Below are 15,037 nucleotides of genomic sequence, written 5' to 3'. Positions count from 1 at the left end.
TGATAATTCGCTAGAATAATTCATAGAACTCTGGAAAGCACTATGAGAGTTTTATTATAAAAGATATAAGTCAGGAGTAGCCAAAGGAAGAGACCCAAGGGGCAAGGTCTGAGAGGGTTTTCAGGGCAGAGCCTTTGTGTCCTTTCCCAAGGGAATCAGGACGTCCCATCCTCTGGGCCCATCGATACATTCACCAGCCAGGAAGCCCAACCAAGCTTTGGTACCAGAGTTGTTTTTTTGGGTTTTTTTGGGATTTTATTACAAAGGCATGATGGATTGAATCATTGACCACATGACTGAGTTCAGTCTCCAGCTCCCTCCCTTCCCTGGACATTGGAAATTTGGGCTGATATCCTGTCCTTCAAAGCCCTGATCCTCTAATGACATGGTTGGTTTTTCTGGTGTAGCTAGCCCCCCTCTTGAAACTAGGGGCCCATCGGGAGTCATTGAATTAGCATAACTCAGGCATGGTCCCAGGGGCCACAATGGACAACAAAGACACTTACCACTGGGAAATTCCGAGGATTTAGAGGCTCGGTCCCAGAAATCAGGGACAAAGACCAGGCCTTGACTTACAATGGCGTTACCTCCTGATAAGCCCAAATATGGTAAGACGAAAATGCATTTGATACACCTAATTTACCGACCATCTTAGCTTAGCCTAGACTATTCTTAAATGTGCTCAAAACACTTGCATTTGCCTAGTTGGGCCAATCATCTAACACAAAGCCCGTTTGATAATGAGGTGTTGAGTATCTCATGGAATTTATTGAATACCGTGCTGAAAGTGAGAGACAGAAAGGCTGCGTGGGTACAGAATGGTGGGAAGCAGGTTGGTTGTTGGCCCTCCTGACCTCAGGGCCGCCCGGAAGCTGAGACTGCCTCCCAGCATCAGAAGAGAGGATCTTACCACATCCTGCTAGCCCAGAAAAGATCCAAATTCAGATTTGCAGTACCGCTTCTGCTGAATGCATATCACTTTCACACCATCGTAAAGCTGAAAATTTGTTAAGTCAAGGACTTCCTGTACTACCAAGCAAGGGTGGACTCCACTCTCCCCACATGGTCTCCACTGACTCTGTAGGGAAGGAGGCCTCAAGCCAGGCGGTGGAGGTGAGAGTCCCCACTCCTCACTTGTGTTCCCTGACCCCACTGCTGAAGGAGTGTTGGGCACCTTCTCATAACGTGGCGAGGGTAGAAGTCTAGGCTCCCCACTCAGCCTTTGCTGGTGTGGGTGGGAGTGAGACCACAGTTTTTTTGTTTTTTGTTTTTTTTTTTTTTCTGTAGTGTTGGCTGGAGTGGAAGACTCATGGTCTAAGAGTTTTCTGTCTCCCTGGGCTGCGCCTTCCTGGCCCTTTGACTACAGCGAGAAGCTTCCGTGGGACTGTTTTGGTTCGCGCCCACTGTCATTTGTGAGTCGCTGGCCTCTTCGGCTCCAGTGATGGGTTATACAAGGTGAACAAACCAAAACCAATAATAATAATAAAAAAAAAAGCCGGAGAACTTACCACCGTGTCATTTGTTGGGTCCCAAGGCCCCTAACCCATCTGCCTCCTTCTCTCTACCCTTTGGAGCATTCTGAGGTTTGCTTTATACACATTATCTGGAGCTTTTAGTTGTACCTAACAAGAATAAGAGTGTAATGGAGGTGTACTTCACCTCGCTGGGATGTCTGCTGACTTGTAACCTGCTCTGCCTAGCTTCAGATTTCGAGAAATTTCTTGAGGGGCAACCTGGCAGTGTGACAGGTCTACTTCCCTGCCTTTTCTTTCTCATTACAATAATTCGCCTCTCAAGCATGCATAAAAAAACTCTCAAAGCTCTGCTGCTCCTTTGCCCCGCCCCCCCCCCCCCCCCCAGCAGCCTCTGCCCAAGCAGAGCCCAGATTCTTAGCCCTCATCTGTCCTCAGAACCAGCAAATGCCCCAAGGGTTAGTGTAGTTGCACAAAGTCAGCTCGCTTCTGCATGGTTCTTCCCTCCTTGCAATCTTTGGCTCTCTGGTCCTCTTGGCTTCAGTGGCTCTCTGATGCATGGAAAATGATTTAAATTTTATTTAATGCAGCTTTTTTTTTTTTTTTTTTTGTCATTTTTGGCAGGACCACGAATCTGTCCCAAGGTACTCAATGATGACTGAAAGTGGAAGTGTGGTTCTCAGACTTCACGTGACAATATCGTATGCGAGTGGTGTTATGTCAAAAGCTCCTTTTCCATTGGCTAATGTATTTCAGACGGCAAAGGGATAGTGTCACAGAGAGTGGCTAAAAGTGTGGCCTCCTAAGTTGGGGGGCTTGACTTTGAATGCTGGCTCTGCCACTTGCTAACGTGGGGTAAGTTTTTAGACTGTAAGCCTTGATTTTTTTCCATCTGTGAAATGAAGTTGATAAACTGTCCACTTTAAACAGTTGTCGTAAAGATAAAAGGAGACAATGCGAGTAAAGAACCCAGTGGGCTCCCTAACACATGATAAACGAAGACAAAATCATTCGCTATTATTTAATGCCAACATTCTAAATGATCAATTTATATCAGTCAGTAAAATTTTATTTGTTCAACAAACGCATGCATTGATTAGTTATTTACTTATCTGTGCCTCATATCTGTGATTTTGATTTAAAGAGGAAAGTACTCCAGACATCAGACCCGCCTCTCTCTTTATCCTAGAACTGGGAGACCATCTTTTGGTCAACGTAAACAGATATTAAATAGGATAGGATTCTGTCCTGTAGATAGGATAATAGATAGGACAAAGTGGACCAAATGTCACTTGTTATCACGTGAACCAAATATGAAACTGTGTGGAAGGTTAGACCTACTTCAAAAAAAAATTAAATAGAGGGGAGCCTGGGTGGCTCAGTTGGTTGAACGTCCAACTTTTGATTTCGGCTCAGGTTGTGATCCCAGGTTCGTGGGACTGAGCCCTGTGTCAGGCTCTGCACTGAGCATAGAGCCTGCTTAGGATTCTCTCTCTTTCTCTCTCTCTCTCTCTCTCTCTCTTTCTCTATCCCCCCCCCAAAAAAAGAAAAAAAAAGCCCACAAACATATAAAAAAATAAAAAAATTAAATAGAACCGAGAAGAGAGAAGAAACTCTATGGGTTAGTCAATCCATAAAACAGCAGCTGTGATTGTAATCGGCAATATTTAGACAAGGGCAGCAAGAGTGGGGAAGAGAATATGTATTTCCTCTGAAAGTTCTTGTAGTTCTCCGGGTTGTATTTGTGCCACTTAACAGCTATGTTCATAGAAAAAGGATGAATAATAAGGAGTTGGGCCACTGCTTGGGCAAGAACTACAACAGTAGCAAAAAGCAGAGCCCCTCAATTTCTGTTTTGCTTCTATCTTCTCGATCCGTGATAGCGGTCCTAAAAACACGAAAGTGCCGAAGGATGATTAAAAGCAAATTAAGTCCCAGGCGAGGCGACACCCAGGCGACACTAACTCGAGTGTCTGAATCTAGGACTGGCCGAGTGGACTGCCAGAATTTGCACTTTCAGAATCAGTGTTTGGAAACTTTAAAAAAAGATTGACCACGGGGAAGGAGGGGAGTATAATGGTTAGGGCTTGTTTTGGTATTAGATGGGCCTGGAAGTCCTAGCTGTGTCACTTACTAGCTGCCTAACATTGGAATAGGAAACTTTTCTGGGCTTTATTTCTTTATCTCTAAAATGGATAAAATCTATGAATTCATAGTTATCATCGAGAGAGGGAGACAGAGAGAGAGAGAGAGAGACAGACAGACAGAGAGACACAGGGAGAGAGATTTCACTTTCACTATTTGTTGTAGCAAAGGATCAACTTATCTGAGGGCCCCTGAAGCGTAACAATTATTCACCTTGCCTCTGATGCTGACCAGGTAGCTTCATTTGATAAAGGAATGCCAGGCGATAACTGTAGAAGGGATGCTAGAATGAGAAAGTCATTGATTTGAAATTTCTAATGAAATTATTGTCCTATTAAAAGGGGAAAAGTTGGAAAGAGATAAATCAGTTTTCTTGACATCAAGTCCTTTTTTTTTATGTTTATTTATTTATCTTGAGAGACAGAGAGTGCACAAGTGTACAAGTTGGGAGGGGCAGAGGGAGAGAGAGAGAGAGAGGGAGAGAGAGAGAATCTTAAGCAGGCCCCATGCCCAGCAAGGAGCTCAACATGGGACTTAATACCATGACCGTGAGACCATGACCTGAGCCAAAATCAAGGGTCAGACGCTTGACCCACTGAGCCACCCAGGCATCCCAGCATGAATTTCTTTCTAAGCTTCAAACTGTGCCATGAGAACAGAGTTTTTTGTTTTTTGTTTTTTAATGTTTATTATTTGAGAAAGAGACACGAGAGCAAGCAGGGGAGGGGCAGAGAGAGAGAGGGAGACGCAGAATCGGAAGCAGGAACAGAGAAGCTGGAACACAGACACGGGACCCCAGGGGTTGGGGCTGGGATCTGCGGAACTTTCCGGCGCCCTGAGCTACCTTGTTACGTTAATTTCTCTCCATCTCTATTCCATTTGGAGGTGTTTCAGCGCTATGCATTCCCGCTTTGGGATTAGGCAAAGGAGGCAGGGGGTAGACTGAGAGCTGACACCCAGACTGCCATGGAAGAGCCTGCGCACAGAGGAGAATGCCCTGGGTCGTAACTGCTTGGGCAGCATCTGGCCAACGTGGCCCCCGACCACGGGGCTGTCCAGAATGAGGCCCAGAAGTCAGGCGGGACTCCCAGAACTGCCAAGGAAGCCGGAGCCAGCCTTACGGAGCTCAAAGGTCCTCAGTGGGGGGCCTCATGAACTCTGCTTCAGTCTGGGGGATTTTCGTATGAGTCATTCTCAGCTCAGAACACCCAGGCTGTGGTTAACGACTTGAGGTTTTATTGGGTGAAAGAATATTGAGCCCCTTGGACTCTTTCTTCAACCTTTTTATTATAGATCAGCTGACCCACCACGTGCTCCCTCAAGTGGCCCCCTTCGGGGACGCCAGAAAGGAATCTTTAACACAGGCGACTTTAACCTTTGATATCTTCAGGACCCATTTTTATCTTTATCCCTCTTCCTGACTATAATCTCACTGTGCCATTAAGACTCTGTTTTTGTTCGTTTTAACGCACTTGTTATTTTAGAACAGTTTTTCGACTTACAGAAAAGCATAGCGTGCCATGCTCAATTTAGTATAATTTTATACTTTTGTACTTTTTCTACTCTTATATGTTCATAGTATATTTTTTATTTTTATTTTTATTTTTTTATTTTTTTTTTCAACATTTATTTTATTTATTTTTGGGACAGAGAAAGACAGAGCATGAATGGGGGAGGGGCAGAGAGAGAGGGAGACACAGAATCGGAAACAGGCTCCAGGCTCTGAGCCATCAGCCCAGAGCCCGACGCGGGGCTCGAACTCACGGACCTCACGGACCGTGAGATCGTGACCTGGCTGAAGTCGGATGCTTAACCGACTGCGCCACCCAGGCGCCCCTCATAGTATATTTTTTAGAGTATGCTTTTTGTACAGAGCCCTCATGTACCCATGACAGTTTGATTTTTGTTTTTATTTTTTTCAAATGTTTATCTATTTTTGAGAGAGAGAGAGAGAGAGAGAGAGAGAGAGCTCATTGGAGAGGCAGACTGTATCGGTGTGGATTCCCAAACAGACCGAAAGGCCCTTGATGTCAAGGACCAGCTTGCTGCCTTCTTTCATACCTTTACAATAGTTTTATTATTCTTCTTCTTAATTTTTTTAATGTTTATTTATTTCTGAGACAGAGAGAGACAGAGCATGAACGGGGGAGGGTCAGAGAGAGAGAGGGAGACACAGAATCTGAAACAGGCTCCAGGCTCCGAGCTGTCAGCACAGAGCCCGACGCGGGGCTCCAACTCACGGACCCCGAGATCATGACCCGAGCCGAGGTCGGACGTTCAACCAACCGAGCCACCCAGGGGCCCCAATAGTTTTATTATTTTATAGGTTGGGCAAATGGGGAGGAAAGATTAAGTGGCTTGGCGAAGGCTGCACAGAAGATCCACCAAAAGTGGCCATGGCAATAATGAGGAACATTCATTTCCAGTTTGTAGGAGCTGGAGCTGGGGAGGCAAGGGAAGCCTGCCACGTGGTATTTAAGGGAGTGCCAAAGAATTGAGCAACCAAAATGAATAATATTTTAACGCAATATTTAAAAACGAACGCATAAAAAAACCCACGATCAACAAAAGTGTTATCGCTAGTCTTATGACCCTGTGTTATTGTGCAATGACACAGTGGTTTCCAAGGAAGTCAGGGATCCCGGGCCCGTTCAGCACTCCCTCCCCTGCCAGGTGACATACAAGGGTTGACAATGGCAACACTGGCTTTAGACTGAACTTTTTGTCCTTGCCTCAAAACATGTGAGGATATTTTGATAGGTGAGGATATTTTGATAGGTGCGTATAGTGGCGCCATTTTCCTTTTCCCCTCAGGCGTCTAGGAGTCTTCATAGAACTGCAACTTTTTTTTCTTTTAACGTGTATTTATTTTTGAGACAGAGAGAGACAGAGCATGAACGGGGGAGGGGCAGAGAGAGAGGGAGACCCAGAATCGGAAGCAGGCTCCAGGCCATCAGCCCAGAGCCCGACGCGGGGCTCGAACTCACGGACCGTGAGATCGCGACCTGAACTGAAGTCGGACGCTTAACCGACTGAGCCACCCAGGCGCCCCTAGAACTGCAACTTACAAAAAGCTTTAGCATATATCAGTTCATTTAATGCTCCAAAAAAAAAAAAAAAAATCCTGAGAGGATGCTGTTATCCTCATTTTAGAGAAAAAGGAACGAGGTCTCAGATTAAGTTCCTAACCCAGCGATACTGGGCTGGCCAGCGGTGGAGCTGGGATTCTGGGGTTCCCCGACCCAGATCCTGACTTGAACTGCCCTGCAAATTGCCTTTGTGCATCCAGCCCAGCCCCCTGCTTTTACTTCTCAGTTGTGTGCACTCACGTCCGTCTCTGCCATATTCCCAGGGGGGTGTCCGTGTGCTCGTGGGAGTATGTGTGTACCTGGATATGTGTGTTTGCTTCTATGAGCATGTGAGTACACGTATGTGTGCATGCACGCGTGTGTACTTTCAGAATGTGAGACAGCATGGCACAGAGGGCTTACGTCCAAAGAGGGTTGTGGCCGGACAGAGTTCCCGTCTACTGACTTTGCCTCGTGGATCACATTTGGAGAGCTCGCACCATCCCTGAGAGCTCAGAGAGGGTTTTGTGTCCTTCTCCATCCACAGGACGGCAGGGAACACGCCAGGGCCCGTGGCAAGGAACCACCCCTCCTGAGCTGCCTCCCTTCTCAGGCTTTCAGGAGAAGGCTCGGAATCTTGGAGGTGATGTAGAAGAAGTTGCCAACCAACCCTATGGCTGTAGGAAAAAAAAAAAAACCAAAAACACGTTATTGGGGGAACCCCTGTTTTTCTTTGCCAAAGTGAGTGCCTGAACCCCCCCCCCACACCAATATGCAGCCTCGCTTCTGGGGCGTGATTGCAGAAATGGGGTTTTTCTTGGGATGCGTCAGGAATTGTTCCATGTAAGATAAACATTCTCTGAAATGCCATCCCCTTTCCAAACCCAAGCCCAGCGTAATAACCTGAGAAATCATTATTACCCAGTCCCTCAATCCTATTCCAATAAAGGGAGGACCACACACTAGCAGCTTTCAGCGGTTTTCCCTGGCCAAATATTGTTCTACCCTGTGTTAGTTTTGACAGGATTAGTCATGGAGTCCTACTATAAAAGTCCCGGGATCCCTGTTGGCTGGACAGCCTATTAAAATATTGGTTTACTTTCTTGCAGTTTGCAAGCCCATGGAGCCCTGAGAGACATTTTTAGGTATATTGTTTCTTGGCCAGCCTGTTTCAGAGCAGAGAAGGCCAGACACGGCCACTGTCTCGACCAAGAGACTCTTGAGGGTTCGAAGGCACCTTTACAAAGGCAGGCAAGAGGCTCCCTCGCCATGCAGGCATTTTTTTTTGTTTGTTTTTTTTTTTCAAGTAGGCTCCCGGAGCCGAGCCTGAACTCACGACCCCGAGATCAAGACCTGAGCTGATATCAAAAGTTGGACGCTTAACCCACCGAGCCACCCAGGTGCCCCATCACCATCTCCGTTTTATTGCAGCGTGTGCTTACTTCTAGTTTTTTGGGGCCGAATTTCAAGACCACAAAATGATGAGGCCAAAACTCCACAACTTTTGTGTCATTTATTCTTTTTTTTCTAAATAAAGCCCTCCTAAAAGTCTCGTTATTTTACGTCTTTTCACTTCCGGCCTCTATTATTCTAGAACATTCCTTCACATCGTCTCAAAATTCTCTTCTTCAAATGCTGCTCTGGTGGTGTCACCCCTCACTGCCTAACTGCCTGTCACGGCCAGCCAGGCTGCTCAGGGTGAAGGAATACCTAAGGCTACCGGAACAGGCATCCGTAAACGTGCGCGAACAGGCTGACGTGTGAATGGGCTCCATGGGGACACACAGTTAAGTCCCCCCACATGGCTCATCCTTACTTATGTCTCTTCCCTACACTCTGCTCCAAGGAAGCCTGCTTACAGTTTCCCACGCTGGTATGTCTACACCTGGTACTCACACCGGAGAACGTACTTTTACCGACCAGAATGTGCGGCCTCTGACAATCTGTGATCTTAGCATCCATGAGGGATTCACTACCCCATGTTTTCTCTGAGCCACCTGGTCTGTGATGTCTGTTGATCCCGTAACCCCCGGGATTGGGCCTATCATTCACCCTAGTGAGTTTGCGTTTCCTTACATATGTCACCGCATATTATCTTTTTATGTGCATTTTGCCTTCCTTTCCTTAGAAGGAAGACTCCTTGGGACAGGAATGCAGCCTTCTGTATCTCCCCACGGCTTCTAAGAGTGTTCTGCAGCTCAACGTTCCCTGATAAACAGGGTGACTAAAGCATTGCAATGAACCAGAGTAGAGATCAAGGCTGTGCAACAAAGGGTAAGGATACTCTTTGAATAAGACTGGCATTCATTCCTCAGGTTTCTGTATGTTTATAGAGCAGGAAGGATCCTGGCAGTTTGGGCCTCGGTTCCAGTTACCCGACATCCAGCAGGCCCGGGCGTCGACAGCCATCACTCAGCCGTGTCAGATGGGGTGACCGGACCAATGGAAACATACGGTATTTTATATGGTGGTGGTGGGAGGGGGCTGTTTCTGTTTTTATTTGTCTTTAACTGGAGTGTGTGTGTTTCAGGACCACACAGCAGTGGTGTTCCGCCTGCTTGGAACAAAAATGATGAGCCTGTGTTTCTGGGCCCGTGTTTATTTAATGTGCTGTGTAAACAGTGTCCACAGGGGACAGGAGAAAGTGCTAAAGTTTAATACAGACACCCTCTAATTTAACCCTCCAGAGATTGCTCTCTGAATTTCTCGGTTTCGGGTTTTCATTTGCTTTCCTGAATGAAAATGGTTCTGGAGTCCCTGAACCCCTGATGTTACATGTCATTTTGGAATGTCTTTTTTTTTTTAAATTTTTTTTTCCAACATTTATTTATTTTTGGGACAGAGAGAGACAGAGCATGAACGGGGAAGGGGCAGAGAGAGAGGGAGGCACAGAATCGGAAACAGGCTCCAGGCTCCGAGCCATCAGCCCAGAGCCCGACGCGGGGCTCGAACTCCCGGACCGCGAGATCATGACCTGGCTGAAGTTGGACGCTTAACCGACTGCGCCACCCAGGTGCCCCTGGAATGTCTTACTCACGGTGTCAAGGATATATGTTAAAATGTAGGAATTCCCATGACGCCTCTCATTAAAAAGAAGCAAACGACACAGGGCGCCTGGGTGGCTCAGTCGGCTGAGCGTCTGACTTCAGCTCAGGTCAGGATCTCACAGTTCACGGGTTCGAGCCCCGAGTCGGGCTCTGCGCCGACAGCTCGGAGCTTGGAACCTGTTTTGGGATTCTGTGTCTCCCTCTCTCTCTGCCCCTCCCCCGCTCACCCTCTGTCTCTCTCTCTCTAGATAAACATTAAAAAAAATTTCAAAAAAATGAGCAAACAACAAAACCTCTCACTGAACGGAAACCCGCTTTCAATGCTGCTCACCAGACCAAGGCCAAACTTGATGTTTTATTCAGTTGTCCCATAGGGGGTTTGTTGGGACTCACTGAGAGCCTACAGCCTGTGATTCCTCCTCAAAACGCCTTTCTACTGGGCTTTCCAAGACCTTCCCAGAACAGCCCTGAGGATGAATGCTAGAGGTGCTCCCTCAGTCAGGGGAAATTGAGGTCCACGGTTTTCCTCCTGTAGGGCAGTAAGGGTCTAGGGGCTCAGCAGCAGGCCAGACCCCCACCCCGGTTGCCTCATAGAGCGCCTTCTCCTGTGGCCCTCTCTCCTGTACTGCGGGGTCAGGGCCAATCCCATCACCTTACACATGAGAGAATGGAGGGCCTAAGTAGTTAGGGGGAGAGCTGGGGTCAGGACACTCCCGCCTCTGGGTCTGGTGGCGTTTGTTGTAGTCCTTCAGGGGGCTCCGGGCCTGCCCCTGATAGGGCCTTCACTCCGGTGTGGAGGCGACAGCGACAACCAGGCGAGGCTGGGGCCGTGACTCCAGCCGGTTAATCTTTCATGAGAGGTCTGGACAGACTCGTCTGGCCTCCTGGGAGCTTCCGAGCAGCTCAGAGACTTCAGTCCCAGAACCAACTTGGACGATTAGAGAGCTGAATGCAGGGAGGCTGATCTCGGTACAGTTCTAACTTCTGTTTTGAGCTGTGTTCAAGGAATGAGCACAGGGAGGATTATCACATGGTGGGAGAGATGAGCAGAGGGAAAAGCCAGTGTTAGCCGCAGAGCTCGATGGCCGGGGGTCACAGGAGCGGCATCACATCGGTGTCCTCCATTTATCTACTCACAACCATCCAGTTGGCCATTCCTTCTGCAAACCGCCAAGCCATAGTGACTACATCACACGCAGTGCAAAGGCCTCAGGCCGTTTACTGCGCTGGGCCTGGATGGCAGCCAGCGGCTCTGCGAGGGCCACGTGGATGGATTCCAGAAACAACTAGAGGATGTAGCTGCTCGCTGGGTGCTTTCAGCTTTTGTTGTTCCTTTCCCCCTTTATCTCTTACCTGTACTTAGGAATCGGTCCTCTGTTTACTTTGAGTTGGAACCCAAATTACCTCAGAGGTCGATGACTCACGCTGTTGGCCGCCGTGAACGGCACCGAGTGACCCTTACGTAAGGCATTTCCACCATCTGAGGGAAGGGATGATCTGGGTTACTCTTCAGTCACAAACACTCTGTGTGGCTTTGTTGGCAATTTAAGAACAGGTGTGTCCTGGGGGCTCAGGGTTCTAGAATCCCGGGAAGGAAGAAAACCAGTTGCTTTCATTCATGGGTTTTAAAAGATTCCCTGAGTGGTAACTAAGCTTTAACAAAAAGGCTGGACAAAAAGGCTAAAATTGCCCCCCCCCCCACAGGGGGCCACACTCAAGGAGTGTCCCAGACCTGGGGCCCGTACCCTGGGGCCAAGCTCCTGTTACTTATTTGCTCCCATCGTCTTCTCTGTTTTAATCCATTCACACTACGGTGGTCTGAAATTTGTGTCACCTTCAAATTTGTAATGTTGGAATCCTAACCCCTAAAGACAAAGGCATTTGGAGATGGGGCCTTTGGGAGGTGCTTAGGTCACGAGGGTGGAAACTTCATGCGTGGGGTTAATGTTTTATGAAAGAAACTCCACAGAGCTCCCTTGCCCTTCCTCTATGCGAGGACAGCGAGAAGACGCTGTCCATGACCCAGGTAGAGGGTCCTCACCCAACCACACTGGCGCCTTGATCTTGGACTTCCCAGTACATCTGTGGTGTTTATGAGCTCCCCGGCGTGTCGTATATCGGTATAGGGGCCAGAATGGGCTAAGACACACAGAGGGGGTCACACAGAAATTTCCCAGGGCAAGAAAGGCCTCATAATAGGGGTGATCTCAGCCTGTATCTGACTTTCTTCTGGGACTCAGGCCCGGGCATTGCTAAATGCTCTGTCCTCGGCCCAGGCCGTGGGTGAGGCAGGCAGGCTTCTGTGGATGCTCTTGCGGTCTCCCAGCCCTCCCCCCCCACCCCCAAAACCTCCTCTTTCTCCTGGGATCTCATATGTGCACTCCAATTCGTTCTGACCTCTCAACAGCCAGGTCTGGTAGACAATATTATCAGTCCTAGTTCGCAGATGAGGCAACTGAGACTCAGGCAGGTTAAGTCACTTGATCAAGATTCTGATTCGGCGGGGGGCACCTGGGTGGCTCAGTCGGTTAAGCGTCTGCGTCCGGATTCCGCGGAGCCCGCTTGGGATTCCCTCTCCCTTGCTCTCCACCCCTCCCCTGCGCTCACACATGCTCTCTCCTGCTCTCTCTCTCTCAAAATAAATAAACGTGAAAAAAAAAAAAAAAAAAAAAAAAAAAAAGGAGTGCGATTCTGTAAAACAGCTGGTCCGAGACTTCGATCTTGCTCCAAAGCGTGTCACCTCCCACAGAGGCCCACCATATCTGCTGTTTATTTTTTTTAAACGGTCAGGGACTTAGCTTGGCTGCCGGGGCGGGGCTGCGGGGAGACGGCCTGCCCTTTACAGAGGGCTCAAGGGGCGAGAGGGCTGAGCCCAGCCCTGTTTGGGAGGAACAATCGTAGCTGAGAGTGAATGACCCAGTGCCTAGAATCAGCAGAGGCCGTACGAGGTGGCCTCTGACCACCACCGAGGGGCGGGGGACTAAAGAGACGAGGGAGGAATGGCATCCCAACCAGGCCATTGTCAAGTGTTCCGTGACTGGAAGGGGAGGGGCCAAATTAGAGATGATAACCACCTGATCCAAAGCCCCCGTGGGGCTGCTATTGAAGAGGCCCCCGGACCCTGACTTTGCGCCCACCTAGAGGCTTGGATTCTCACACACGCGCACGCACACACGCACGCGCGCGCGCGCGCGCGCGCACGCACCCCCCCCCCCCCCCATGCACGCACACCGTTTTGTTTCGTTTTGCCGTGTTTTGCTTTTGCTGCCAACAGGAATTTATTCTTCCATTAAATAAGGCTATATATAGCATGGTGAATTGTGTACTTACAGCTGCACTTCTGCCTAAGACGCTAGTCTGTGCGAACTGTTTTTCTGATGCCCCAACCGAGAAGGCTCTGAAAACTTCTCTCAAGGAAAATGCTTTTAAGGCTTTTGACGGTAATTTCAAGTCTCCTCCTGCACTTCATTACCCTTCGTCATCCTTATCAGAGGTGGAGTGAATTAGTCATGCAATTATTTGTTTGATGTCTGCGTCTTCCACCGACTGTGAGCTTCATAAGGACCGGGACCAAGCCTGTCACTCCTTCATTTAACAGATACTTATCCAGAGCCTGTTCTGGATGTTGGAGATGCAAAAGTGAATGAACTACCGGGGGAAGTTGTGAACCTTCTCAGTTACTTCTGAGGCCCCAGCACCTGGGAATCCCTGGCATACAGCAGGCACTTAATGAATACGATCGACACACTTCTGGTGTGTTCTCCCCGCCCCCCCAGCATCTTCCCTTAATAAGAGATTTGGGTCCTCACTCTGTCCTCCTGGGCAAGCCTCCACTAGCCAGTGCCCCACGCACTGTCCTGTGGGCACACAGCTCTGTGCCTGCACGGTGGGGTCAGGATCACCCTGCCTGCCCTAAGCATCAGCTGAGGACAGACAGGAAAAAGGGACACGGCCGTTCCAGCAGGATGAGGGGAGGGCTGACCCACTTTTCTTGTCTGTGAAGTTCCCAACTGTGCCCAGGGCTTGGCGGGGGTGGGGGGTGGGGGTGGAATCCTGGCTTGCCGCCCTGACCCCTGCTCTGTGCTGCATTATTTGCAGGACAGTGACGTGTATCACTGGGGTGGGTGAGTCATCAACAAAGCTGCCAGAGAGATTCAGAGTCCCATGGGCTCAGCCTAGGGGACTGAGGTCAGTTTGTTCGTTGCTCTGGAAGGCACAAAGCTGTGGCACACATTGGTCTCCTCCTCCCTCGTCCTGGGGCTCTGGGCAGGTCCATCAACCTCCTCCCCACCCGCCACCCCGCGTCTGCACAGGTAGCGAAGAGAACTGGAACATTCACGAGGGAGAGATCTGTGCGTCAACGCGGAAGCTGCCGCTGCCCAAACAAACGCGGAATCTTGGGCAGTGCCTCCAATTCTCCAAACCTCAGTTTTCTTATCTGGAGATGGGTGTCATTATATCTACCCCCAAGAAGCTGTGGAAAGATTGGAGCTGTTGTTTGTACAGCATGCGCACTTACAAAGCGGTGGGCGTCATTTCTCAGGGCTCCTAATGGGAATCCGATCCAACCTCGTGCTCATGATCACTGCATATCACCAATCACAATCTCTCTCCATCTCTCTCCCTGCACGTCATGGCTGGGAAGACCGAGGAATACACCACCCAGACTCTCCCTTTTGGGGAGGAACGTGGCACAGTGTGTTTTATCCGGTCCTGCCGGTGTTGGGGCAAGAATCACAACCTGCCGATCGACTCCAGCACGAAATGCGTCTTCTGAGCCCAGCCAGCCCCGCCATGGCCTCCGTCTATTCTCGTCCTTTCTTCATGTTCCTTGCTCTTCACGGAACTCCCGGAATTTCCTTTCCTGCCCTTGGAAAAGTCTCTGAATCTTTCCGCACGTTCCTCTTGGGTGCTCGCCTTCTTCCCTCTTGGCTCAGGGGAATGGGGCCGGGGGGGGGGGGGTCCTGTTTTCACACACTGAAGCCCTTCCTCCCCTCTCTTTCTCCTGTTGCCTGCCTGCCAGCTCTCCTGTCTCCTTCCTGTCCCTTCCAAAACGTCCTTTCTATCAGCAGCTCTGTCCTCCTGGGGGCCTTGCCCTGCAGCACTCCCTAAGGAGGGTAGTAGACCCCAGGCTTCTGGTCAAAAGGCAAATCCGCAGGCTGCTTTTCCACCCACTCCAATGGGACGGGGGCCTGGGAGTCTGCGTAATGTTCGAAAAATTCTCTTCTTCGAAAACATTTTCTTGGGTCGCCAGGGTGGCTCAGTTGGTTGAGCATCAGACTCTTGATTTCAGCTCAGGTCATGA

The sequence above is a fragment of the Felis catus genome, chromosome D2, assembly GCF_018350175.1.
Source record: "Felis catus isolate Fca126 chromosome D2, F.catus_Fca126_mat1.0, whole genome shotgun sequence".
Classification (NCBI taxonomy): domain Eukaryota; kingdom Metazoa; phylum Chordata; class Mammalia; order Carnivora; family Felidae; genus Felis; species Felis catus.
This window is presented reverse-complemented; position numbering follows the sequence as displayed.